The 26,373-nt window shown below is 38.1% G+C and overlaps 1 protein-coding gene and 1 pseudogene across 2 annotated transcripts in view; both read right to left on the bottom strand.

The window, feature by feature from the left end:
- The window catches only part of CFAP299 (cilia and flagella associated protein 299), a 697,822-nt gene that overhangs the window by 357,896 nt on the left and 313,553 nt on the right, over positions 1 to 26,373 (bottom strand). The gene's annotated exons all lie outside the window — the stretch shown is intronic.
- Positions 20,595 to 22,862, bottom strand: LOC105616082 (SIN3-HDAC complex-associated factor-like; annotated as a pseudogene).

The raw sequence follows: 26,373 nt of genomic DNA, 5'->3' as shown, positions 1-26,373 counted from the left end.
GCCAATGCAGGGGAATGAATTCAATCCTTGGTCCAGGAAGATCCCACAAATGGTGGAGGGGTGGCAATTAAGCCCATGCATCACAACCACTGAGCCCACACTTCAGAGCCTGTGCTCCACAACAAGGGAAGCCACAGTGAGAAGCCTGCACACAGTCACGAAGCACAGCTCTCTCTTGCCCTTGCCACAACTAGAGAGAAAGTTTGCGTGCAACAATGAAGACCCAGTGCAGCCAAACCAATACAGTATACCAACACATATATATGGAATTTAGAAAGATGGTAATAACAACCCTGTATGGGAGACAGCAAAAGAGACACCGATGTAAAGAACAGACTTTTGGACTCTGTGGGAGAGGGTGAGGGTGGGATGATTTGGGAGAATGGCATTGAAACATGTATACTATCATGTAAGAAACAAATCACTAGTCTAGGCTCGATACAAGATACAGGATGCTCGGGGCCGGTGCACTGAGATGACCCAGAGAGATGATATGGGCAGGGTTGTGGGAGCGGGGTTCAGGGATGGGAATTCATGTGTACCTGTGGTGGATTCATGTCAATGTATGGCAAAAACCAATACAGTATTCTAAAGTAAAAAAATTTAAATAATAATAATAATTAAAAAAATAATTGTAAATTAAAAAATAAAAATTTTAAAAGCGTATGTCTTTCACTTGCCTTGAAATGAACTAAATATGATTAATAAACAATATGAACATTACAGTTGCCACTAAGTATTTTCTAAGTCACACAATAGCTCCAATTTTATTTAAACACTCCAGGCAAGGTGTTCTACATACCTGTGTTATTTAGTCTTCATCACAAACCAATCCTCAAAAGCAGAAATTATTTTTCTCTTTTTATGCACTAGGAAAGTAACATTTATGAATGATAAGTAGCTAAAAATCTCAGGCAAGAAAGTGGTTGGGCCAGAATTTGAACCCAGCTCTACTCTGCTGTATAGCCAGTCCTCTGACTTCCTACAGGGCACATATTTAAGGAGAAAAAAGAGACAGGAGAGACTATCACTCAGTCAGTGTAGAGTTGATTAAACATGACCTCAAAGAACTAATTAAATCAAGTGATGAGAAGGATGACAGGAATGAGAAGTTCAGTATGAATTTATCAATATGGCATCAGGAATCAAACCGTCACCCTGAAGCAAGAGTAACAGTCTAAAATCACTTGATTGTAGATCAAACACAAAATACAAAAGAAATACCTATTAAAAACATTTCAAAACTGTTTTATGAACATCTTTGGAGAAAGTCACAATGACTATCAATTACAAAGCCCTTTCAGACAGTCTTTGTTATCTCTGAGAGGAGAAACACATCTCCTTCATCACCACGACATCCCAGGGACTCTGCTGCTGCTAAGTCGCTTCAGTCATGTCTGACTCTGTGCGACCCCATGGACAGCAGCCCACCAGGCTCCCCCATCCTTGGGATTCTCCAGGTAAGAACACTGGAATGGGTTGCCAGTTCTTTCTTCAATGCATGAAAGTGAGAAGTCAAAGTGAAGTCACTCAGTCGTGTCCGACTCTTCACGACCCCATGGACTGCAGCCTACCAGGCTCCTCCATCCATGGGATTTTCCAGGCAAGAGTACTGGAGTAGGTTGTCATTGCCTTCTCCGAGTGACTCTGCAGTCATCCCCTTTTCAACAAATTGTTGTTTTTATTCCTCTCTGGAGTCTACCACAAGTAAACCATCCACAAGTAAAGTTATACACTGTATTATTTCTCTTATCAAAGATCATGAGTAGTGGCAAACGTTCAACTCCAAAGATTCTTGTCTATAAATTCACTGGACAGCCTTGACCAGTGGAATATATGCCTACAGGTGTTGAGACTAGTGTGTATTTTTTGATAGAATTTTTTGGTATAATTTTCCATAAATGTAAATTGTGAAGATATATAGGAGGGGATGACAGAGGATGAGAATGTTGAATGGCATCACCGACTCACTGGACATGAGTCTGAGCAAGCTCCAGAAGTTGACGGACAGGGAAGCCTGGCATGCTGCAGTCCTTGGGGTCGCAAAGAATCAGACACTACTGAGCAACTGAACTGAACTGATACCATTCAACCTAAAAACAATAACAATGACAAAATACTTGTATTTTACATCACATACTTTAAAATTGTTTCCACAACTCTATGTTATCTCATTCCTACAATGCTTCTGATCGTTGATGGTATTTTCATGACCATCAGTTCAATTCAGTTGCTCAGTCATGTCCAACTCTTTGGAACTCCATGGACTGCAGCATGCCAGGCTTCCCTGTCCATCACCAACCATCACAACTATATCAATAGGTTATATGGAAATTGGAAAATGATAATTTTAAAGATCATTTAGTCATCTTTATAGCAGAAAATGGACTGCTAACAGCATCATGACAAATTCTTTCAACCTCAGCTTATTCCATTGAAATAGAGAAAGAAATATTACAAAACCAGTGCATTAGACATAATCATCCTGTAATATATGCCTAAACATAAACTGCATATATAGGCAGATATTTTACATCAGCAAATCAAATGAATTATCACAGCCAGTGATGGGAGCTTAGAGAGTGAGAGGTTTAATAGGTGCTTACTGAAGACTTGTTTTCACTGTTTAGACATGAAAGAAAATATACTGCATTTCAGTCCTTCAACAGTGTTAAGTATCTGTTGAATATCTAACTATATTCTAGATACATAACATTTGTAAGGCATCTAGTTAGGTGGCTGGCACATTAAATAAAATATTTTCTTGTTTCTTTCTTTTATGATTGGAGAGGATAATAAAGGATAAGGAAATGAGTTATTAGATGTTTTCCAACCCTAAATGTATTCAGAAAATGCCACAGGTCTCAAAAGCAGTAAGGTCAACTATCAAAAAATATAAGGAGGTAGAAAGTTACTCTAAAGAGAAGGGCCTTCAGTGCTCTCAGAAAGGCCTCCACGTAGGCCATGGCCACCTTGTGGCATTTCAACTCAAAGAGTTTTGATAAGGGATCCATCTCTAACACCTCATCTAACCATCTCATCTTCTGCCGCCCTCTTCACCTTCTGCCTCTAATCTTTCCAGCAGAGATGAGATGGGTAGATAACATAAAACTCAATGGACAAGAACTTGAGCAAACTCCAGGAAATGGTGGAGGACAGGGAAGCCTAGAGTGCTGCAGTTCATGGGGTCACAAAGAGTCAGACACGACTTAGTGACTGAACAACAACCTTCCCTAACATAGCATGATGAAGTGTGAACTGGAGTATGGATCTTTTCAGATTATTTTAAGTCAGTTTAGTCACTCAGTCATGTCCGACTCTTTGCAACCCCATGGACTGTAGCATGCTAGGCCTCCCTGCCCATCACCAATTCCCAGAGTTTGCTCAAACTCATGTCCATCATGTCAGTGATGCCATCCAACCATCACATCCTCTGTCGTCCCCTTCTCTTCCTGCCTTCAATCTTGCCCAGCACCAGGGTTTGTTTTTTTTTTTTCAATGAGTAGGTTCTTTGCATCAGGTGGCCCAAAGTATTGGAGCTTCAACTTCAGTGTCAGTCTTTCCAATGAACATTGAGGACTGATTTCCTTTAGGATGGTCTGGTTGGCTCTCCTTGCAGTCCAAGGGACTCTCAAGAGTCTTCTCCAACATCAGAGTTCAAAAACATCGATTCTTCAGTGCTCAGCCTTCTTTATGGTCCAGCGCTCACATCCATACATGACTACTGGAATAACCATAGTTTTGACTAGATGGACCTTCATCGGCAAAATAATGTCTCTGCTTTTTAATATGTTGTCTAGTTTTGTCAGAGCTTTTCTCCCAAGGAGCAAGCATCTTTTAATTTTTTCACTGCAGTCACCATCTGCAGTGATTTTGGATTATTAATTTTGGTGGTAAACTGATTCTTACTGGATTTTAATGAAGTATAGGTAATTCTTTTCATATCTAGTTTCTATTTTCACATATTCAGACAAGTAAGTCAATTACCTCCTAATAAAATAAAATATTCAACAACTCAATGTAGAACCTGAGTTTTGAATTACTAAAAAACTGAAAGATAACCAAAGATCACTTTATTAAACATGATATCCTGATTTATAAGAAATATAGATTTGGTCATTCAGATGACCAAATCTTATATACATTTGCTCTTCCTCCATAGTTCCTGGCTCATGGCTTCCCAAACACTTGAAATTTTCTGAGCCAATAGAAGAATGGGAACAATTTTTATGATAGTATTTGTTCTCCTATCCTGAGTGCCTGAAAGGGCTTCAGAGCTGCAAAGGTAACATGGGTGTTTTGTTATTTTCAACAAACCCCCTTCCATAACAATTGAGCTTATACTATGGAAGGTTACTTTTGGAAAATACTAAGGGTGAGGGCTGGTGCCCAGGAGAAGCAACCGTGTGATTATAGAGGGTTGAAAATTTCAGTTCAACCCTATGATTTCCAGGGAGGAGAGAGGAGCTAGAGGTTGTATCAATCACCAGTGGATAAAGATGGACAGGGAGGCCTGGCGTGCTGCGATTCATGGGGTCGCAAAGAGTCGGACACAACTGAGCGACTGAACTGAACTGAACTGAAAGATATAATCAATTATGCCCAGGTAATGAAGGAGATGTGAGAGTTGGACCATAAAGAAGGCTGAAAAGTGAAAGTGAAGTCGCTCAGTCATATCCGACTCTTTGTGACCCCATGGACCCTAGCCTATTAGGCTCCTCCCTCCATGGGATTCTCCAGGCAAGAGTACTGGAGTGGGTTGCCATTTCCTTCTCCAGGGGTCTTCCCGACCCAGGGATTGAACCCGGGTCTCCCGCATTCCAGGCAGACCCTTTAACCTCTGAGCCACCAAGAAGACTGAGCACTGAAGAACTGATGCTTTTGAACTGTGGTGCTGGAGAAGACTCTTGAGAGTCCCTTGGACTGCAAGGACATCAAACCAGTCAATCTTAGTGGAAATCAGTACTGAATATCATTGGAAGGACTGATGCTGAAGATGAAGCTCCAATACTTTGGCCACCTGATGCAAACAACTGTCTCCTTGGAGAAGACCCTGATGCTAGGCAAGATTGAAGGCAGTAGAAGAAAGGGTTGACAGAGGATGAGATTGTCGGATGGCATCGTTGACTTAACAGACATGAGTTTGAGCAAACTCAAGAATAGAGTGAAGGATGGGGAAGCCTGGCATGCTGCAGTCCATGGGGTTATAAAGAGTCAGACACAACTGAGCACCTGAGCAAAAAATAACCAATGAAGTTTCCATAAAACCCAAAAGGCTGCGGTTCAGAGACCCAGGCTGGTGAACAAGGACACTTCCAGGTACCACCATACCAGACACGAAACTTCACAAGGAAGGAAGCTGTTTTCCCTGAGACTCTCTATACATCCCTTCAACTGGCTACTGATCTATATTCTTTAATATCCTTTCCAATAAATCAGCACACTAGTGAATAAAAAGGCTTTTCTGAATTCTGTGAGCCATTCCAGTAAATTAACTGAACCCAAGGAAGGGGTCATGGGGAATCAGGAGGGAGAGGGGTTCAGGATGGGGAACACGTGTATACCTGTGGTAGATGCATGTTGATGTATGGGAAAACCAATACAATATTGTAAAGTAATTAACCTCCAATTAAAATAAATAAATTTATATTTAAAAATAAATAAATAAAGTCAGTGGGACTTGTGATTGGCATCTGAAGTGGAGAACGGTCTTATGTCACTGATTGAGCCCTTTACCTGGGTAATGAGATACTATCTCCAAAGACAGTGTCAGAAATAATTCAAATTATACACACACACACACACACACAAATATACATACACATTGAAACTGAGTCCAGGAAGCCAAAAGAGTAATCAATATTACATGTACAGATGTCACACTTCCTCCATGTTTTAATACTTCTGGGTATGAGTTTCATAGGTATTTTAAATAAAAATTTTATTTTTATTTCATTTCTATTAGAATACAGTTATTTTAAGTAACAGTTTGTCCTGTTTATAACATAGTAAACCCTACTCTAACTACACTGGATAAAAATCCACTTGTCATTATCTCATCTTCAATTCTGAACTAAGAAAACTTTATATAATGTATTTTTTAGCTTATTAGTAATAAAAAATCATGGAAATAATCAGAGCTTATGTGACTGATTTGGCTGCAAGACCCTTCAGAAAAAACTCCTTTCCTGATTTATATGATTTTGTCTTGTGCTTATATGATTTTGGTTTGAGTTTCCATTTTATCTTCTAAGATTTCATTGATCTTTACTTCATATTATTTCACCTCTAAATCATTTTTATATAGCTCTAATTTTTTCCTAAACAGTAGAGGTCCTTAACATCTTTGTATCCATGGCATAACTCTGAATATAAGAACACTTGGTCACAAACTTGAAAGACTTAGATTTAATTACTATCAAATTATTATTTGCTTGGTTGTCCTTCAGTCCTATGCCTCTGTTTAAGAAAAACTGTTTACTCTCTTTACTTACATGTACATGAGATGAAAAATTTTACACACTGTAGATAATACTTTGTTCTTCAAAAATAACTTGACTTTATACAATACCTCCTACATCTTAATTCCAAAAGTATACCTGGCTTAACCTCTTATTTTTCCTTCAAAGAGCTGAAAGAGTAAAAGCTTATTCTTTTTATACTTGACCTTCATTAATAGTCAACGAGATGCTTATAGGCTATAAGGGATTAGTAACCCTTCATTGTTGGAAAAGGCGATGGCACCCCACTCCAGTACTCTTGCCTGGAAAATCCCACAGATGGAGGAGCCTGGTAGGCTGCAGTCCATGGGGTCGAGAAGAGTTGGACACGACTGAGCGACTTCACTTTCACTTTTCACTTTCATGCATTGGAGAAGAAAATGGCAACCCACTCCAGTGTTCTTGCCTGGAGAATCCCAGGGACGGGGGAGCCTGATGGGCTGCCATCTATGGGGTCACACAGAGTTAGACACTACTGAGGTGACTTAGCAGCAGCAACCCTTCATTGTAATTTTACATGCTTAGGGGCAGCCAGAAGGCTTTGCTGGGTTCACAGAAAAGAGCCACTTTGGTCTGGTTCCAGTCTTGACACCCAAAGTAAACAGTTCACAGTTAACTTGGGAAGTCACACAAATAAAATTTACATGAAAATAGAATATAATACAACACAATGTGACATTTGTTATAACTTTATGTGAGGTAAACTCTTAGATATCTGAAGCTGAACTGAGCAATCAAAGGAAATAGCTACTCTTTCCTGGAGAGGTGAAGTGAAAGTTGCTCAGTCGTGTCCCACTCTTTGTGACCCCACGGACTATACAGTCCATGGAATTTTCCAGGCCAGAATACTGGAGTGGATAGCCTTTCCTTTCTCCAGGGGATCTTCCCAACCCAGGGATCGAACCCAGGTCTCCCGCATTGCAGGAGGATTGTTTACCAGCTGAGCCACAAGGGAAGCCCTTTGCTGGAGAAGGTTAGTAACTAAGCGGTGGATAACTAAGGCTAATTACCAGCTCCCAAGCTCCTGAAGGAATGGTATTGCTCTACTTTAAAGGAGACCATGAGGGCCCAGATTTCCACACAGCTAAATGCCATTCCCACAAGCAATAATGTGATTCTTTAATAATGTCTTAAAATTCTTGCAGAGGTTGTGGAGTTAAATACAGAAGACAGAAATTACTCCTAAGCTATCACTGCTGGAAGTACCAAGATGCATGCCAGCCTAGGGTGAATCAGTGGTGTCAGTTTTCTTTTCCCAGGTAGACACACTGGAGCTGGGTATTTAAATATTCTGAAAGCTTTACTTTGTAAAGAAGTTTGGCTTCAGTAATCCACGATACTTTGTTATAAATAGTTGAAAATATTAGAAAAAAGTAAACACACTGCTATTTACTTTGTACTTATATAAGTTTGCTTCCATATCAGTATTTACCTAGCCAGTGAACAATGTTTGACCAGTAAACAGCCAACAGTTTCTAAATTCTGCACTCTGTTTGCAGTTCCCTAAGCTCAAATCAGGATTTCTAAAGACTAATACACTAATTTCTTCATATTAGTAAATATTAGTACTTTCAATTCTCAGTATTAGCCAAAATCTATTGACTACACAGAAAGAAGGAAAGAGTTAATGCAATAAAATGAAGAGATTTTCAAATAACTAAAGTATGTTATTAAGATAAAAATGATGTTCTAGTACTCTTCACCAGTGAGGCTATCCATAATAAAATGATGTTTAAAATATAGTTAGTCAATAAACATTTAAATATATCAGTGAAGAAATGGGAAATGAATCTGTAATTAAATATAGCTCACAAAGCTTTGGTGTAAGTGCAACCAAAGGTGTCTTATTTATGTTGACATTAAAATCATGTCTTTCTCTTCTGATCAAAACACATTTCAAACATGTCAACTTCAAACATTTTAATAACAGTGATGTTCAATTTTTTTTAATTTCTGATAAGTGGGACTGATATATCTACTTTTTTTGAGGCAGGGGATAACCAAAAATTTTATTATCTAGTTTTGACATCAAGCTATATTAACACTGAAATCCCATTAACTGGCATTCAAAGTAGCATTTTTTTGCTACTGAAGTATAGGTGAGTTACAGTATTATCTGGTGTACAGCATAATGATTCAGTATTTGTATAGATTATATTCCATTAAAAATTATTACAAAATAATGACCATAAATGCTGTGCTATACAATATATCCTTGTTGCTAATCTATTTCATAGATAGTAGTTTGTATCTCTTAATTGTATATCCCTAATTTTCCCCTAATTCATTTAAAGACTTGTAACCATATATTGTCACCCTCCTTATTTAACTTATATGCAGAGTTCATCATGAGAAACGCTGGACTGGAAGAAACACAAGCTGGAATCAAGATTGCCGGGAGAAATATCAAAAACCTCAGATATGCAGATGACACCACCCTTATGGCAGGAAGTGAAGAGGAACTAAAAAGCCTCTTGATGAAAGTGAAAGAGGGGAGTGAAAAAGTTGGCTTAAAGCTCAACATTCAGAAAACGAAGATCATGGCATCCAGTCCCATCACTTCACGGGAAATAGATGGGGAAAGAGTGGAAACAGTGTCAGACTTTATTTTTGGGGGCTCCAAAATCACTGCAGATGGTGACTGCAACCATGAAATTAAAAGACGCTCACTCCTTGGAAGGAAAGTTATAACCAACCCAGACAGCATATTGAAAAGCAAAGACATTACTTTGCCAACTAAGGTCCATCTAGTCAAGGCTATGGTTTTTCCTGTGGCCATGTATGGATGTGAGAGCTGGACTGTGAAGAAGGCTGAGCACCAAAGAACTGATGCTTTTCAACTGTGGTGTTGGAGAAGACTTGAGAGTCCCTTGGACTGCAAGGAGATCCAACCAGTCCATTCTGAAGATCAGCCCTGGGATTTCTTTGGAAGGAATGATGCTAAAGCTGAAACTCCAGTACTTTGACCACCTCATGCGAAGAGTTGACTCATTGGAAAAGACTCTGATGCTGGGAGGGATTGGGGGCAGGAGGAGAAGGGGACGACAGAGGATGAGATGGCTGGCTGGCATCACGGACTCGATGGAGGTGAGTCTGAGTGAACTCCGGGAGTTGGTGATGGACAGGGAGGCCTGGTGTGCTGCGATTCATGGGGTCGCAAAGAGTTGGACACGACTGAGCGATTGAACTGAACTGAACTGAACTGAACTGAACTGAACTGAACTGAACCACATTTAAAAAGAGCCACATTGCCAGACATTGTCAGAATTTATTTTTCCAAGTTAAAAAAAAAGCATTTTCCCATACCACCCAACTTCTGTCTCAAACAAACTACATGAATTTTGCCTGCTAACTTTTCAGGAGTGCAGCCAGACTTCCAAGAACATAGTAACTTATGCTTTTCCAGAAAAGATCTGGCTCCAGTTTCTCCACATCACCCACATCCAATCAGTGCCAACTTCTCCAATGACAGATCTGTGATATCTGTTACATCAAGAGCCCCTTTTCAGTAGAACTGCCTTTAATTTAGAGTCAGTGCCTCATGACTGCTATGGACTGTCTGTCATCTCTATTAAATATAGAGCTGCTGGATGGCACCACATGGTTATTAGTCATATAAACACACCTCTTAAGACCCTTTCTATCAGGAACACTCTTTCTATATGTTTTGAATCACCCCTTGAGACTTGAAATATGCTAAGATAGCAGCAAATTTTAATCAAAACTCTTCTCATTAAGATAGGATGAATATAACTTCAGTCCAAACTGACATTAACAACCTGTTGGGGTGAACTTAACTTGTAAATGGATAATTTGTTATATATACAGAGAGAAAAAAATGGAAAAGATAACAAATGTACTTAACAAATAGGACAAGGGCCCATGAACAATAGCATCAATTAACAAAACTCAACTCCATACTAACTGGAAGGCAGTAATAATAACTTAAAATAATTAGAGGAAATGAATCAGATATGTGCCTGCCTGCTTTTCTGGCAAAGATACAGGGAAAAGCATGGCCAACAGTGTTCAGAGTTATAAACTGAAGACAGATTCTTGTCTTTCCCATCACTTTTGTCTCAGTCAACAGTGTTCTGAACAAGCATTAGTCCTTGCAGGTGTAGATGGATTGTAAAATGCCATCAGTTTCAAAAGAGCACCATCATATGTACAAAAGGAAATGATGTTGAACTGAAAGTGGTTCTCAGAGTTTAAATGCCTAAGCTCCAGTTCCTGATTAACTAATTCAGCATTCTACAAAAGCAACATAGGGGTTTCTCATGGAGGTCACGTGTGGACTGCATTTTGCAAAATACTGCTACATGGATGCATACCAGTAAAACACTAAAGCCAACTGAAACGGGGCAGAGGACAAGTGCTTCTGTTTGTCCTGACTGACATTATGGATGTGACCAAGTTCTGGAGAGAGAAGGGTGGAAGTAATGTAATTTGGGATTGATTATAATGAACTAAATTTAAGGAACTGAGTTACTTAAATTTATTTGCAACACCATAGGGGTTCCATCAGATTTAGAGTTAAATGATTCAGGCAATGACAACAAAAATATGTAAAATAATGTATTAATTATCCTTAGAAAATGAGAGGTTCCAGAAAAGACATGATGCCAGTGACTTCATAGCTCTGTAGATTTTACCCATTTCTATGGATCTCCCTAAAATGAATTTTCTACTACTTCTTTCTCTGACAAACACACTAGACAACATTTACATTATATAGGTGATTTGTCATTCTTCTGACTTTTCCCCACTCACTTAACATAAAATTTTGCTGTTGTTTAGTCACTAAGTCATATTCAACTCTTTTGTGGCCCTATGGACTGTAAACCATCAGCTTCTCGGTCCATGGGATTACCTAGGCAAAAATACTGGTTGCCATTTCATTCTCCAAGAGATTTTCCCAAGCCAAAGATCGAACTTGCATCTCCTGCATTGGCAGGCAGATTCTTTACCCTGAGGGAATATTCTGAGTTAACATCCCAATTCTGTTCCTTACCAGTCTTGAAGAAAAATGCGTGCCTTATGCCCTATGCCTTAGCCTAGGAAACAAGTAATGTGGTTTTGGGGGGAACAAGTAATGTACCTCATGTACAGTTGTGAGCATTAAATGTGAAAGAGCCTAAAAACATATCTAGTATATTACTGTTACTTTCCTTTCCCTCCTTGGCTGGTATTTTTTCCGTTCTCACTATCATACTTAATTCTTTAAGGTTGGTGCTTCTTATATTCTAAAGGTAAATAGAACAGAAAAACAAGCTTCTTAAGAACTATGTATTAAATGGAAGACTTGTGAGGGTCCAAAGTGCAATGTTAGGGTTTGGGGTGTTCAGAGGTATTTCACACTTAATTGAGAGGATTGGTCAACTTCTGTTTAAGTAAAAATAGTATCACAAAACTTTAAATTAAACCATAGAAAGTTATTTGGTATAAGGATGATCTGAGTACAGAAATGGGAATAATTGAACTCTCACAAATTTTTTATATAAAAAAAATTTCACAGAACATTTTTTTGGAAGTACTACCCATGACAATCAGAGAAGAAAAGAAATAAAAATAATCCAAAGGGGGGAAAAAAGAAGTAAAACTCTCAGTATTTGCAGGTGACATGATAGTATACCTAGACAGGGGCTTCTGGGGTGGTGCTAATGGTAAAGAACCTGCCTGCCAATGCAGGAGACTTAAGAGATGCTGTTTTAATCCTTGGGTTGGGAAGATCCTCTGGAGGAGGGCATGGCAGCCCACTACAGTATTCTTGTCTGGAGAATCCCATGGACAGGGGAGCTGGCAGGCTACAGTCCACAGTCACAAAGAGTCAAACACTACTGAAGTGACTTAGCGCACACACACAAACACAGCTACAGAGAAAATCCTAAGGAGAGCATCAAAAAACTACTAAAGTTCATTAATAAATTCCTGAAATTGGCAGAATACAAAATTAATACAAAGAAATCTGTTGCACTTCTATAAATTAACAATGAAAGATCAGAAAGAGAAATTAAGGAAACAATACCATATTTTGTCCCATCAAAAACAATAAAATATCTAGGAATAAACATACCTAAAGGAGGCAAAAGACCTGTACTCTGGAAACTATAAGATATTGACCACAGAAATTGATGATGAAATAAACAGATGAAGAGATATTCCATATTCTTGGATTGGATTAATACTGACTGTACTACTCAAGGCAAGCCATAAATTGAATGAAATCCCTATCCAATTATCAATGGAATTTTTTTTTTTTTGCAGATCTAAAACAAAAAAAAAAATTCTTAAAATTTGTACGGAAACACAAAAGACCCTGAATAGCCAAAGCTATCTTGAGGGAAAAAAAATGGAGCTGGAAGAGTCAGATGCCTCAACTTAAAGCTATACTATAAAGCTACAGTAGTCAACAGTATGGTCCTGGCACAAAAACAGAATTGTAGATAAATGGAACAGGATTGAAAGCCCAGAAATAAGCCCCCACACCTATCGTAAATTAATGTATGACAAAGGAGGCAAGAATATACAAAGGAGAAAAGACAGTCTCCTCAATAAGTGGTTCTGGGAAAATTGGAGCTACATGTAAAGAATGAAATTACAATATTTTCTATCACCATACACAAAAAAAAGCTCAAAGTAGATTGCAGCTCTAGTGTAAGACTGGATACTATAAAACTCTTAGAGGAAAAGACTTTTTGACATAGATTGTAACAAGATCCTTTTTGATCCACCTCCTAGAGCAATAAAAAAAAATAAACAATGGGACATATTTAAATTTAAAAGCTCTTACATGGCAAAGGAAATCATAAACAAAACAAAAAGATAACCCACAGAATAGGAGAAAATATTTTCAAATCATACAATTGACAAGGCTTCAAATTTGCATGAAAACACAAAAGACACCGAATAGCCTAAATATATGAGCAACCTAAATATACAAATGGCTTATGCAGCTCAATTTAAAAGTAAACTACCCAATCAAAAAATGGGCAGAAGACCTAAACAGACATTTCTCCAGAAAGATGGCCAAAAGCCACATGAAAAGATGCTCAACACTGCTAATTATTCAGTTCAGTTCAGTTCAGTCACTCAGTCGTGTCTGACTGTTTGTGACCCCATGAATTGCAGCACACCAGGCCTCCCTGTCCATCACCAACTCCCGGAGTTCACTCAGACTCACGTCCATCGAGTTGTTAATACGATCCAGCCATCTCATCCTCTGTGGTCCCCTTCTCCTCCTGCCCCCGATCCCTCCCAGCATCAGAGTCTTTTCCAATGAGTCAGCTCTTTGCATGAGGTGGCCAAAGTATTGGAGATTCAGCTGCAGTATCAGTTCTTCCAAAGAACACCCAGGACTAATCTCTTTTAGAATGGACTGGTTGGATCTCTTGTAGTCCAAGGGACTACACCACAGTTCAAAAGCATCAATTCTTCTGCGCTCAGCTTTCTTCACAGTCCAACTCTCACATCCATACATGACCACAGGAAAACCATAGCCTTGACTAGATGGACCTTTGTTGGCCAAGTAATGTCTCTGCTTTTGAATATGCTATCTAGGTTGGTCATAACTTTTCTTCCAAGGAGTAAGCATCTTTTAATTTCATGGCTGCAATCACCATCTTCAGTGATTTTGGAGCCCAGAAAAATAAAGCCTGACACTGTTTCCACTGTTTCCCCATTATTTCCCATGAAGTGATGGAACTGGATGCCATGATCATAGTTTTCTGACTGTTGAGCTTTAAGCCAACTTTTTCGCTCTCCACTTTCACTTTCATCAAGAGGCTTTTTAGTTCCTCTTCACTTTCTGCCATAAGAGTGGTGTCATCTACATATCTGAGGTTTTTGATATTTCTCTCGGCAATCTGGATTCCAGCTTGTGCTTTTTCCAGTCCAGCATTTCTCATGATGTACTCTGCATAGATGTACTCTGCTTACTCCTTGGAAGAAAAGTGATGACCAACCTAGACAGTATATTCAAAAGCAGAGACATTACTTTGCCGACTAAGTCCGTCTAGTCAAGGCTATGGTTTTTCCTGTGACCATGTATGGATGTGAGAGTTGGACTGTGAAGGCTGAGCGCTGAAAAATTGATGCTTTTGAACTGTGGTGTTGGAGAAGACTCTTGAGAGTCCCTTGGACTTCAAGGAGATCCAACCAGTCCATTCTGAAGGAGATCAACTCTGGGATTTCTTTGGAAGGAATGATGCTAAAGCTGAAGCTCCAGTACTTTGGCCACCTCATGCGAAGAGTTGACTCATTGGAAAAGACTGATGCTGGGAGGGATTGGAGGCAGGAGGAGAAAGGGATGACTGAGGATGAGATGGCTGGATGACATCATGGACTCGACGGATGTGAGTGTGAGTGAACTCTGGGAGATGGTGATGAACAGGGAGGCCTGGGGTGCTGCGATTCATGGGATCGCAAAGAGTTGGACAAGACTGAGCGACTGAACTGAACTGAACTCTGCATAGAAGTTAAATAAACAAGGTGAGAATATACAGCCTTGACATACTCCTTTCCCTATTTGGAACAAGTCTGTTGTTCCATGTCCAGTTCTAACTGTTGCTTCCTGACCTGCATATAGGTTTCTCAAGAGGCAGGTCAGGTGGTCTGGTATTCCCATCTCTTTTAGAATTTTCCACAGTTTATTGCGATTCACACAGTCAAAGTCTTTGACATAGTCAATAAAGCAGAAGTAGATGTTTTTCTGGAATTTCTTGTGTTTTTGACGACCCAGTGGATGTTGGCAATTTGATCTCTGGTTCTTCTGCCTTTTCTAAAACCAGCTTGAACATCTGGAAGTTCATGGTTCATGTATTTCTGAAGCCGAGTTTGGAGAATTTTGAGCATTACTTTACTAGCGTGTGAGATAAGTGCAATTGTATGGTAATTTGAGCATTCTTTGGCATTGCTTTCTTTGAGATTGAATGAAAACTGACCTTTTCCAGTCCTGCGGCCACTGCTGAGTTTTCCAAATTTACTGGCATATTGAGTGCAGCATTTTCACACCATCATCTTTCAGGATTTGAAATAGCTCCACTGGATTTCCATCACCTCCACTAGCTTTGTTCATAGTGATGTTTTCTAAGGCCCACTTGACTTCTCATTCCAGGATGTCTGGCTCTAGATGAGTGATCACACCATTGTGATTATCTTGGTCATGAAGATCTTTTTTGTACAGTTCTGTGTATTCTTGCCACCTCTTCTTACTATCTTCTGCTTCTGTTAGGTCCATACCATTGAGACATCACTGACACTGGTCAGAATGGCCATCATCAAAATGTCTATAAAAAATAAATGCTGGAGAGGGTATGGAGAAATAGGGAACAGTGTTGGTGGGAACGTAAATTGATGAAACCACTATGAATAGCAGTATGGAGTTTCTTTAAAAAACTAAAATATGCTTGGGGCTGGTGTACTGAGATGACCCACAGGGATGGTACAGGGAGAGAGGAGGGAGGGGGTTTCAGGATGGGGAACACGTGTACACCTGTGGCAGATTCATGCTGATGTATGGCAAAACCAATACAATATTGTAAAGTAATTAACCTCCAATTAAAATAAAAAAGTTTATATTTCTAAAAAAAAAACTAAAATAGAGCTACTGTATGATCCAGCAATCCCACTCTTGGGCACATATCCAGAGAAAACCACAATTCGAAAGATACACACACCCTGATGTTCACTGCAGCACTATTTTCAATAGCCAAGACATGAAAGCAACCAACAAATAAATGGAAGAAATTGACAGATGACTAGATAAAGAAGATATGGTTCATATATACAAGGAAATATTATTCAGTCATAAAAATGAATGCCATTTGCAGCAATATGGACATACCTAGAGAATGTCATACTAATTGAAGTAAATCAGACAGAAAAAGACTAATATATGATATCATTTATATGTGAAATATAAAGAAATTATACAAATGAATTTATTTAAAAAGAGAAATTGACTCACAAATACAGAAAACATACTTATGGTTACCAAAAGGCAAAGAGGGGAGGGATAAATTCAGTGTTTGGGATTAACACATACACACTACTATAAATAAATAGATAATCAACAAGATATACTAAATAGTACAGGGAACACTACTCAATATTCTGTAATAACCTATATGGGAAAAACTCTGAAAAAGAATAGATGTAAGTATATATATAACTGAATAATTTTGTTGTACATCTGAAAATAATACAATGTTGCAAATCTACTATATTCCAATATAAAATAAAAAATTTAAAAAGAAACAAACAATAAACCAATAATATTAAATAATAATGATACATTTTTAGCCTTACATATGGTTTAGGGTGGGTTTCTGTAAATAAGGATGAGAGTGAAAGTGTTAATCATTCATTCATGTCCGACTCTTTGAGACCCCATGAACTGTAGCCCACCAGGCTCCTCTGTCCATGGGATTTCCCAGGCTAGAATACTGGAGTGGGTAACCATTCCCTTCTCCAGGGGATCTTCCCAGTCCAGGGAAAGAACGTAGGTTTCCTGCATTGCAGGCAGGATCTTTACCATCTAAGCCATATTAGTTGATAAAGCTTGAAATAGATACTTTAGGATTTTTTTTTTTCTCATCAGACTCTAACATAATCTTTATCAGAGAAATCAAATTTATATTGTTCTTTTGAGATAAATTCTTTAGTTTAGTAACAAGCAAGTCAATCCATCCTTTTCACTAAATTTTAGGCTCTGTGCTTTAGTTTGCTGTGTTATTTTTATCCTTCGGTGAAATAAGAGAAAGGACAACACGGGGTGAGAAACAAAGGTATAGAAACGAAGAATTATATTATTTCCTTTGGGCTCTGAAAAAAAAATACCATGTTTGTGGCAAACAAAATAGAACAATTCTAGTAGATAACTGTATTCATGTACTCTTCGCTGTCTCACTAATCCAAAAATAACTGGCCCATACTTTCTCCTTGAGGGATAACAATGAAAACAAAAACCCATTAGAGCATGGCCATTATCAGAGATTTGTCAAGTTCACACAATATGCATTCACTCATCTATAGCTCAGTTTTAGGACACTGACCCAAATGCTTTCCCTCACACACAAGTGTATTTCAAGAATTCTCTGCCTGGGACAGCATATGAAGTACATGTTATGGGCAGTAATGACAACATTCAGTTTTTCTCATTGCTCAGGTCAACACCTATCATAGGGGTGGTAGCACTGCAAGTAATGCATTTCAGCCTCCCAGCTTGCCTTTCATCCTTTAGTAAATGGGGAGTTAAGAGACGAAGTTCTCAGAACTTTCAAGAGAACTCAAGAGGGTTTGCTCAATGGAGTTCAAATATCAAGCTAAGAGCAAGTTGCCGTTTTGACTTGAACCCTGTTTCCTACTAATGTCTCAACCCAGGTGTGACCTGCATTTGATAAAACATTAACTTTGTTCTCTGTGTAAATAAAATGGTGGCTCTCCAGGTGCACCTGCTGTATGGTATTACAGGCAAACAGAAAGTTATCAGAGGGTAACGTACAAAAAATAAACAGAACAAGTGTGCTAAGGGGCACATTTAGATTGCCGTTGTAGATTATGTATACAGTTAAATCTTTCTGTCGAAGTTTAACACAGTTACTGAATATAACGTATAATCCACATGGAAGCTAATTTCTTCAAGGCTCCTCAATTTATGGGGAATACTTTTAAAACTATCTTAGGTGAGAAAGTTTTAGGTTCTCTCAACAATTACATAACTGGAAGGTATTGAAACGTACTGTGGAGAAAAGGGGGAAAAGTGTTAGTAACAATCTGGAATAAGCTATGCCTCCTTTTAATATCTTCTGTGACATGACAGAATGATATTGAGTACTGGGCACATTTATTACTGACAGGTGTAATTTCACCCCTACTTGAGGGGCCATGACTTTAAAAGGAGATGAAAGCTTCCAGCTGATGTATGAGGGACGAAAAGTCTGACAGGAATAACATGACTGTCTCAAGGGAATTGAGTCATGTGGTCCTGCGGTTTACCATTTGGCCATGAAGTTACAAAGATTTACAGTGTGCTCTGAAGGGGTTTGGAACCCGTTTATTTGCATTTTCTCCTGGAGAACTGATATACCAACTTAGCAAACCTACACACAGTGAGACTAGCTCACCCTGCAGCTGATAATGACATAATGGTTATAGGCCACCCGGAGCAATTGAACCATGACCGATGAGACCCTCCTGCCAGCAAGTTTCTGGGTTAATCACAAGATTTAAGATGTAAAAACCCTTTATAATTATCAATGAACATGAACCATAGCTTTCCATTTAGGAAGGATCTTATTTCACTTTTGTAGATTATATAATATTGACAAGAAGGTCCCAAAGGACTTTGTAGCATAAGGTCCATTCTGATAAAAGATCTTTAAATTATATTGGTTAATTAAGCCAACATACATTCTGTACTACTATCATTAAGGAACTGGGCATAGCAACAATGAGTTTAAGAAAAATATTTAAAACATGAAGCAGAGAATATGTGAGTGCAAATTACTATAATATAAGGAAGAATGTAATGAGTATCACCGGAAAGACATGGGAGAGAATGGGAGAGAAAAAGCAAGTGGCTATTTCTCTTTAGATATAATAATAGCATGCATTTTGTTAGAATTTACTCTTTGGTGGGAAATAATTGCAAACCATACACCTGATAAGAAATTCATATCCAAATTATGTGAGGAGCTTATGCAATTCAACAGCAAAAAAGAAATAATCTGGCTTTAAAAATGGGCAAATGATCTGAAAAGATATTTTTACAAAGCAAACTTACAAATGACCAACAATTATCTGAAAAGGTGCTCAACATCACTGATCACTGGAAAATGCAAATCCAAACCACAATGAGATATCACCTCACACTTGTTAAAGAACGGCTATAATCAAACATTAAGAGATAAACAATGAAGAGAATATGGAGAAAAAGGAACACTTGTACATTGTTGATGGGGATTTAAATGGGTACAGCCATTGCAAAAAATAGTACAGAGGTTCCTTAAAACTAAGATCCAATTTCCAGCTATATAGCCCGAAGAAATGATATCTGGACCTCAAAGAGATAACACACACATATATTATATATATATATATATATATATATATATAATTCAGCTATAAAATTATAATTATGAAATAGTATGAAGGCGAAGCTACTATCTGTAACAATATTGATGAACCTTGGGGACATTACACTAAATGAAATAAGCCAGACACAGAAAAACAAGTTCCTTATGATTTAACTTTTATGTGGAATCTTAATTAAAATAGTCAAACTCAAAGAAGAAAAGAGTAGAATGGTGGTTGCTTGGGGCTGTGGAGGGGTAGGTAACAGGGAGACATTAGTCAAAGGGTATAAGAATAGTTATAAGATGAACAGATTCTGAGGATCTAATGTACAGCATGGTAACTGTAGTTAATAATACTATATGTATTCTTGAAATTTTCTATGGGAATAGATCTGTGCTCTCACCAAGAAAAAAGTGTGTGAGATGATGAACATGTTAATTAGCTTGATTCTGGTAACAATTTCATAATATTTACATATATAAAATCATCATATTGTACATTTAAATAGATAAGATTTTTATGTGTCAATTATATCTCAATGAAGTTGGGAAAAAATTGCTGTTTCTTTTTCTTTTATTTTCTAATAAGACTAAATTTATTCAATACTCTAGTAAAAGTTTTGATTATAAGTATCCAACAGTATAAAAAATACAAAACAGATTTGTAGATTTCTAATATATTAATACAAAGTGCATGACTACATATAGTACATCCTACAGGCAAAGAGAGGTGGAAGGGGGAAAGAAGACTGTGGTTGAGGTCTAGTAATAAATAAATAAATACAGAAGTAGAGATGATCCATATTATAGTATATTCTACCACCAATACTGCAGCCAAAATGTACAAAAAAAAATTTCAAAATAACTCAGGAGGAAGATGATAATGGCTGGGGTTCTCGTAATACACCTCAAAGTCTGCAAGAGCACTGACCCAACTCACTGTGTAGTCTGTGCATATGGTGGCTTGTAGTTTTTCCCAAAGGAAGAAATATAAAACTTTGTTTTGATTGAGAACTATAAAACTATAGGGTACCCATAAAAGGTGGCTCACTCTCTTGTTATGTATACTATCCAATCTTTAAAATCCAGTTTTAAAAATAAGTACTGAGTCATGTTTTACCAGGGTGGCAAACGATGCTTCCTCATTATGAAAACAGGTGACATATTTTCCCTGTACTTTTAGAAAAGAGGCAATAGATAGTACTTTGGTTTGGGTTCAAGTAAAAGGCTTTTAATGAAGGTTTTAGAATGGAAGAGTTCCACATTTAGGATGTATCATCTAACACCTCAATGTTCAGAAAGCCTGACTAAAAGAAGCCAAACCAAAACCAACCCACTCAGCATTAACACACACCTTTTTTCTTTTAGTAGAATTTTACTTTAATATAGAATGAAAAAAAAAAAAAAAATCCCAAAACCCTAACAGGTTAAAACAAGTCAAACAACCATTCTACACAGATAAAACCTTCACAAAGGTCAACGGAAGTAATCCAGAGCTAAAACTGAATTGTGCAGATTTTCAGTGAAGTCACCAGTCACGTAACACAAACAAATTATTTACACACTTGCAAGCCCTCTAAGAAACGTGCCCCAAGAAGCATTGACCTTTGCTTTTCTCGTGCGCCATCCTAAAGGCTTGCACATTGTTATTTTTCAGATAATCTAACATTTTTAATAGAGAATGTTCTCTACCAACTGGTAATGCTTTGGCACTATTCATATAGGATTGCTTATCCTAAAGACTGGACATTTCCCCAAGAGGAACTTTAATTCTGCTTTAAGTTTTGATTCTGCTTTTTAAGTTTCATATAAATTAAAATCTGTATCAAATATCAGTATGGAGGGAGACACAGATGCAACATATACAGTCAAGTTACCTCTGCATATTTAGAAATTACTCCTTCAAGATATTCGCACCAGAGAGCTGTCTGTCCTGCTTAATATTCAGTAGTACAGGTTTGAATCACCAGAACCTCGGCAAGACCTTAATATTTCAGTTATTAACAACTACCTCTAGGGGCAAGTCTATGTTTACTGAGTTATGACAAATTTATTATAATGAAGAAAAACAAGTGTAGCCAGCCATCTTAAAAATTGCCCCAACCACTGCTTCTCAAAATAGAAAGACTAAAACTACATACGTTTATCATACAACAAATCCCATCTCTGTCCCCTGAAAATCCCCCTAATTTCATTCGTTAGAAGGGGATTTTTAAAAAAGACTTAAAGAGCACTTTACAGCAGCATTCAGCTTTCCTATGAAATACTCAGCATCTTAAATATTATGTACACTTCTTTTTTATCTCTTAGTAAGCTTCGCTGGCTTCAGAGTTTGTGGAACTGGAGGAAAAATAACCCATTCAAAACTATTCTACAAATCCATCTTTTGGCAGAATAGCAGGTATCCAAATTAAAAATAGGAGGGTCATTTTGTTGCTTTGTTTTCCAAAATTTAAATCGTTTTTGCTCCCCTTCTACATAAAGCTTAGCCACCACTCTTGAGTGGATTTAGGCAGAGGCTCTGGCCCATGCTCCTCCAGCTTCTCAGCAGCTGCTTTCTTATTGCTGCAGCAAGGATTGAATAGATGTGTGTCAATGAGGACTTCCCCAAAACGGCCCTTATAGATAATGCCACAGCATATTTTCTGTCTTTTCCAGTATGTGAGATCTAAAAAGGAAAACACGGGCGTTCTGTTGGAGCCGGAAGCCATCTCTGTATCTGAGCCATCATCTGACTGGTTACTGTAACAGGGAGACTGAGCTGGACAGGCACTTGAGGTTGTACTGTGAACATCAGAACTGTGGCCTTTAAATTCTTTCTGCAGTTTACTGATCTGGTTACTTTTTACCCTGTTTCCAGATAGAGTTTTCACTTTCTTTGGTTTCAGTGTAGTCTTTAGACTGGGTCCTGCCCTTGCATCTACCACATGATTCCAGGTTTTTTTATTTTATCCTGCTGGCAATTTCTTCCATCTTTTCACAAGCAGGACACAGGCATTACAGACATCTCCTGAACGAGTCTCATGTAACCCAAAACAGCTCTGGAAATCCTTTTCATAGCGTTTACTGTCAGTGAATCGAGAACTGGAGGATTTAGCTCTGCAAATACAGCAGCCCTCTATACTTCGGTACATCTTTGGCTTGTGAAAACCAAACATTTTTTCTTCTGGGCAATAGCCTTCCAAAAGCAGCCGTTCCATGCGCAATAACGTTCCCGAGGGGCAAAGTGCACGCCAAGTCAACCCCCCCTTCAAATCGCTCCCTCCTCCTCAACTGCCTTGTCTAGTAAGATTGTCTCCTGCAGTTCTCTCTGTTTCTTAAATGTGCAACTTTTTACTACTTCAGCACTATGTACAGTCAAGGTGGACTGGGGGGTTCAGGTGAGTCTAGGGTATTCACAACTTTGAAACCAGTGTAATGGTCTTCTGTGAACAGAGAGAAGACTCATTTCCCTCTGCACCTTGTTGATGTTATTTATTATTATTAGAACTTCTGTTAAAGAAGTTGTTAATATGATCAGAAAGGGGAACTGAAATCTCTTCAAATAATAAATTACAACTTCATAAAATATAGATTAAATAAATATGTACTTTAACTGGAACTCTCTTGCTTTTTCCATGATCCAGCAGATTTTGGCAATTTGATCTCTGGTTCCTCTGCCTTTTCTAAAACCAGCTTGAACATCTGGAAGTTCACGGTTCACGTATTGCTGAAGCCTGGCTTGGAGAATTTTGAGCATTACTTTACTAGCATGTGAGATGAGTGCAATTGTGCGGTAGTTTGACCATTCTTTGGCATTGCCTTTCTTTGGGATTGGAATGAAAACTGACCTTTTCCAGTCCTGTGGCCACTGCTGAGTTTTCCAAATATGCTGGCAAATTGAGTGCAGACTTTCACACCATCATCTGCCAGGATTTGAAATAACTCAACTGGAATTCCATCACCTCCACTAGCTTTGTTCATAGTGATGCTTTCTAAAGCGCACTTGACTTCACATTCCAGGATGTCTGGCTCTAGATGAGTGATCACACCAACGTGATTATCCACATTGTGAAGATCTTTTTTGTACAGTTCTTCTGTGTATTCTTGCCACCTCTTCTTACTATCTTCTGCTTCTGTTAGGTCCATACCATTTCCGTCCTTTATCGAGCCCATCTTTGCATGAAATGTTCCCTTGGTATCTCTAACTTTCTTGACGAGATCTCTAGTGGAAAAGTTGGCTTAAAGCTCAACATTCAGAAAACGAAGATCATGGCATCTGGTCATCTGAACTGAAGTTAACTGGAAACCTATAGATATTAATGAATATTATTCTGCCTTAAAGTGTTAACAAACTTTCAGTGGGTAAAATATTCAATTCAGTCACTCAGTCGTGTCCAACTCTTTGCGACTCCATGAATCGCAGCACGCCAGGCCTCCCTGGCCATCACCAACTTGCAGAGTTCACTCACACTCACATCCATCAAGTTGGTGATGCGATCCAGCCATCTCATCCTCTGTCGTCCCTTTCTCCTCCTGCCCCCAATCCCTCCCAGCATCAGAGTCTTTTCCAATGAGTCAACTCTTCACATGAAGTGGCCAAAGTACTGGAGTTTCAGCTTTAGCATCATTCTTTCCAAAGAAATCCCAGGGCTGATCTCCTTCAGAATGGACTGGTTGGATCTCCTTGCAGTCCAAAGGACTCTCAAGAGTCTTCTCCAACACCACACTTCAAAAGCATCAATTCTTTGACGCTCAGCCTTCTTCACAGTCCATTTCTCACATCCATACGTGACCACTGGAAAAACCATAGTCTTGACTAGACGGACCTTAGTCGGCAAAGTAATGTCTCTGCTTTGCAACATGCTATCTAGGTTGGTCATAACTTTTCTTCCAAGGAGTAAGCGTCTTTTAATTTCATGGCTGCAATCACCATCTGCAGTGATTTTGGAGCCCCCAAAAATAAAGTCTGACACTGTTTCCACTCTTTCCCCATCTATTTCCCATGAAGTGATGGGACTGGATGCCATGATCTTCGTTTTCTGAATGCTGAGTTTTAAGCCAACTTTTTCACTCTCCACTTTCACTTTCATCAAGAGGCTTTTTAGTTCCTCTTCACTTTCTGCCGTAAGGGTGGTATCATCTGCATATCTGAGGTTATTGGTATTTCTCCCGGCAATCTTGATTCCAGCTTGTGTTTCTTCCAGTCCAGCGTTTCTCATGATCAGTTCAAAGGAGATAACTATGAAAACTCATTTGATTTGTTCAAACATCATTTAGAATTTTTTACTTCTTTTCACTTTATCATTTTGAGGGTCATTTATGAACTATTCATACAAAATCATTATTTTCATAGACAAAAATCCACTAGTTGGCACAGATATATGGTCACCAAAAAATCATAGAAGGTAGCATACAAACAGATTAATATCTAGACAGGCTAGGTATTGGTGAAAAGCTACCAAAATATACTATTACACATAAAATAGAAACTGTAAAAAATTCCATTAATGCCATATAAACAAAAAGTAGGGAAATTTTTAAATATTCAAAGCACTATCAAAAGATCGTTGGGAATTCCTTGATATTTACCCCCAAGGAGTTGAATGATTATGCTTACAGAAAAACCTGCACATAGATGCTTAGAGCAGCTTTATTATTAAATTAAACCTTGGAAGAAATAAAAATGAATAGATAAATGAACCCTGGAATAACATTCAATGCCAAAAAGAATGAGTGACCAAGTCATGAAAAGACACAGAAGAAATTTAAAGACATATTTCTGAGTGAAAAAAAAAAGAAAATCCAACCTGAAAAAGGCTACATACTGTACAATACCAACTGTATGACATTCTGAAAGAGGCAAAACTATGGAGGCAAATTCATGTTGATGTATGGCAAAACCAATACAATACTGTAAAGTATTTAACCTCCAATTAAAATAAATAAATTTATATTTAAAAAATAAATAAATAAAACAACAACAGTAACAACCACAACAACAAAAGATCAGTAGTTGTCAAAACTTTGGGGGCCAGGCAGTGGAGAGTGATGAAAAGGCAGAGCACAAAGGATTTTCAGGGCATATGGGTACATGTCATTTTACATTTGTCGGGACCCACAGAATGCACATTACCAAGAGTCAACTATAATGTAAAGTATGGACACTGGGTGATCATGATGTGTCAATGTAGGTTCATCAGTTGTAATAAATTGATGAACCTACATCCCTCATTCCATTGATGCTGATAATAGGGAAGACTATGTGTGTGTGGAGAAAGCAGACATATGGGAAAAAATTAACAACTATGAATATTATTCAGATTTCACTGCAAAGCTTTGCTAGTATACATAATTATACACAAGGCAAAAGTCTTATTGATTTATAAAGTCACATTATTTAACAAAATGTAAGCTTTTTTTCCCCCTCCAAAACAATCTTAAGTTTCTGAACATAGTAAGGTGCTCAAATAGAAAACAGTATGGTTATACAAAAAATTCCTTGGGAACTTTTCTGAGAAATTCATCCCTACATTTCTTTGTATTGAATTATCATTTCTAATTAAAAGTCTCACACACTTTGCGATCTTAAAAAACTGAAATAAATTTAAATGTACTCAATGCTCTGTGCTGACTTAAATGGAAAGGAAATCCAAAAAAGAGGGGATATATTTATACATATAGGGGCTTCCCAGATGGCACAGTGGTAAAGGGTCTGCCCGCTAATGCAAGAGACTCAAGAGATACAGGTGCAGTCTCTGTGTCGGGGAAGATTCAATGGAGTAGGAAATGGCAACCCCTTCCACTATTCTTGCCTG

This window comes from Ovis aries, chromosome 6, assembly GCF_016772045.2.
Source record: "Ovis aries strain OAR_USU_Benz2616 breed Rambouillet chromosome 6, ARS-UI_Ramb_v3.0, whole genome shotgun sequence".
NCBI lineage: Eukaryota > Metazoa > Chordata > Mammalia > Artiodactyla > Bovidae > Ovis > Ovis aries.
The sequence above is the reverse complement of the archived record's forward strand: the minus strand, read 5'-3'. Positions and strand labels throughout refer to the sequence as shown.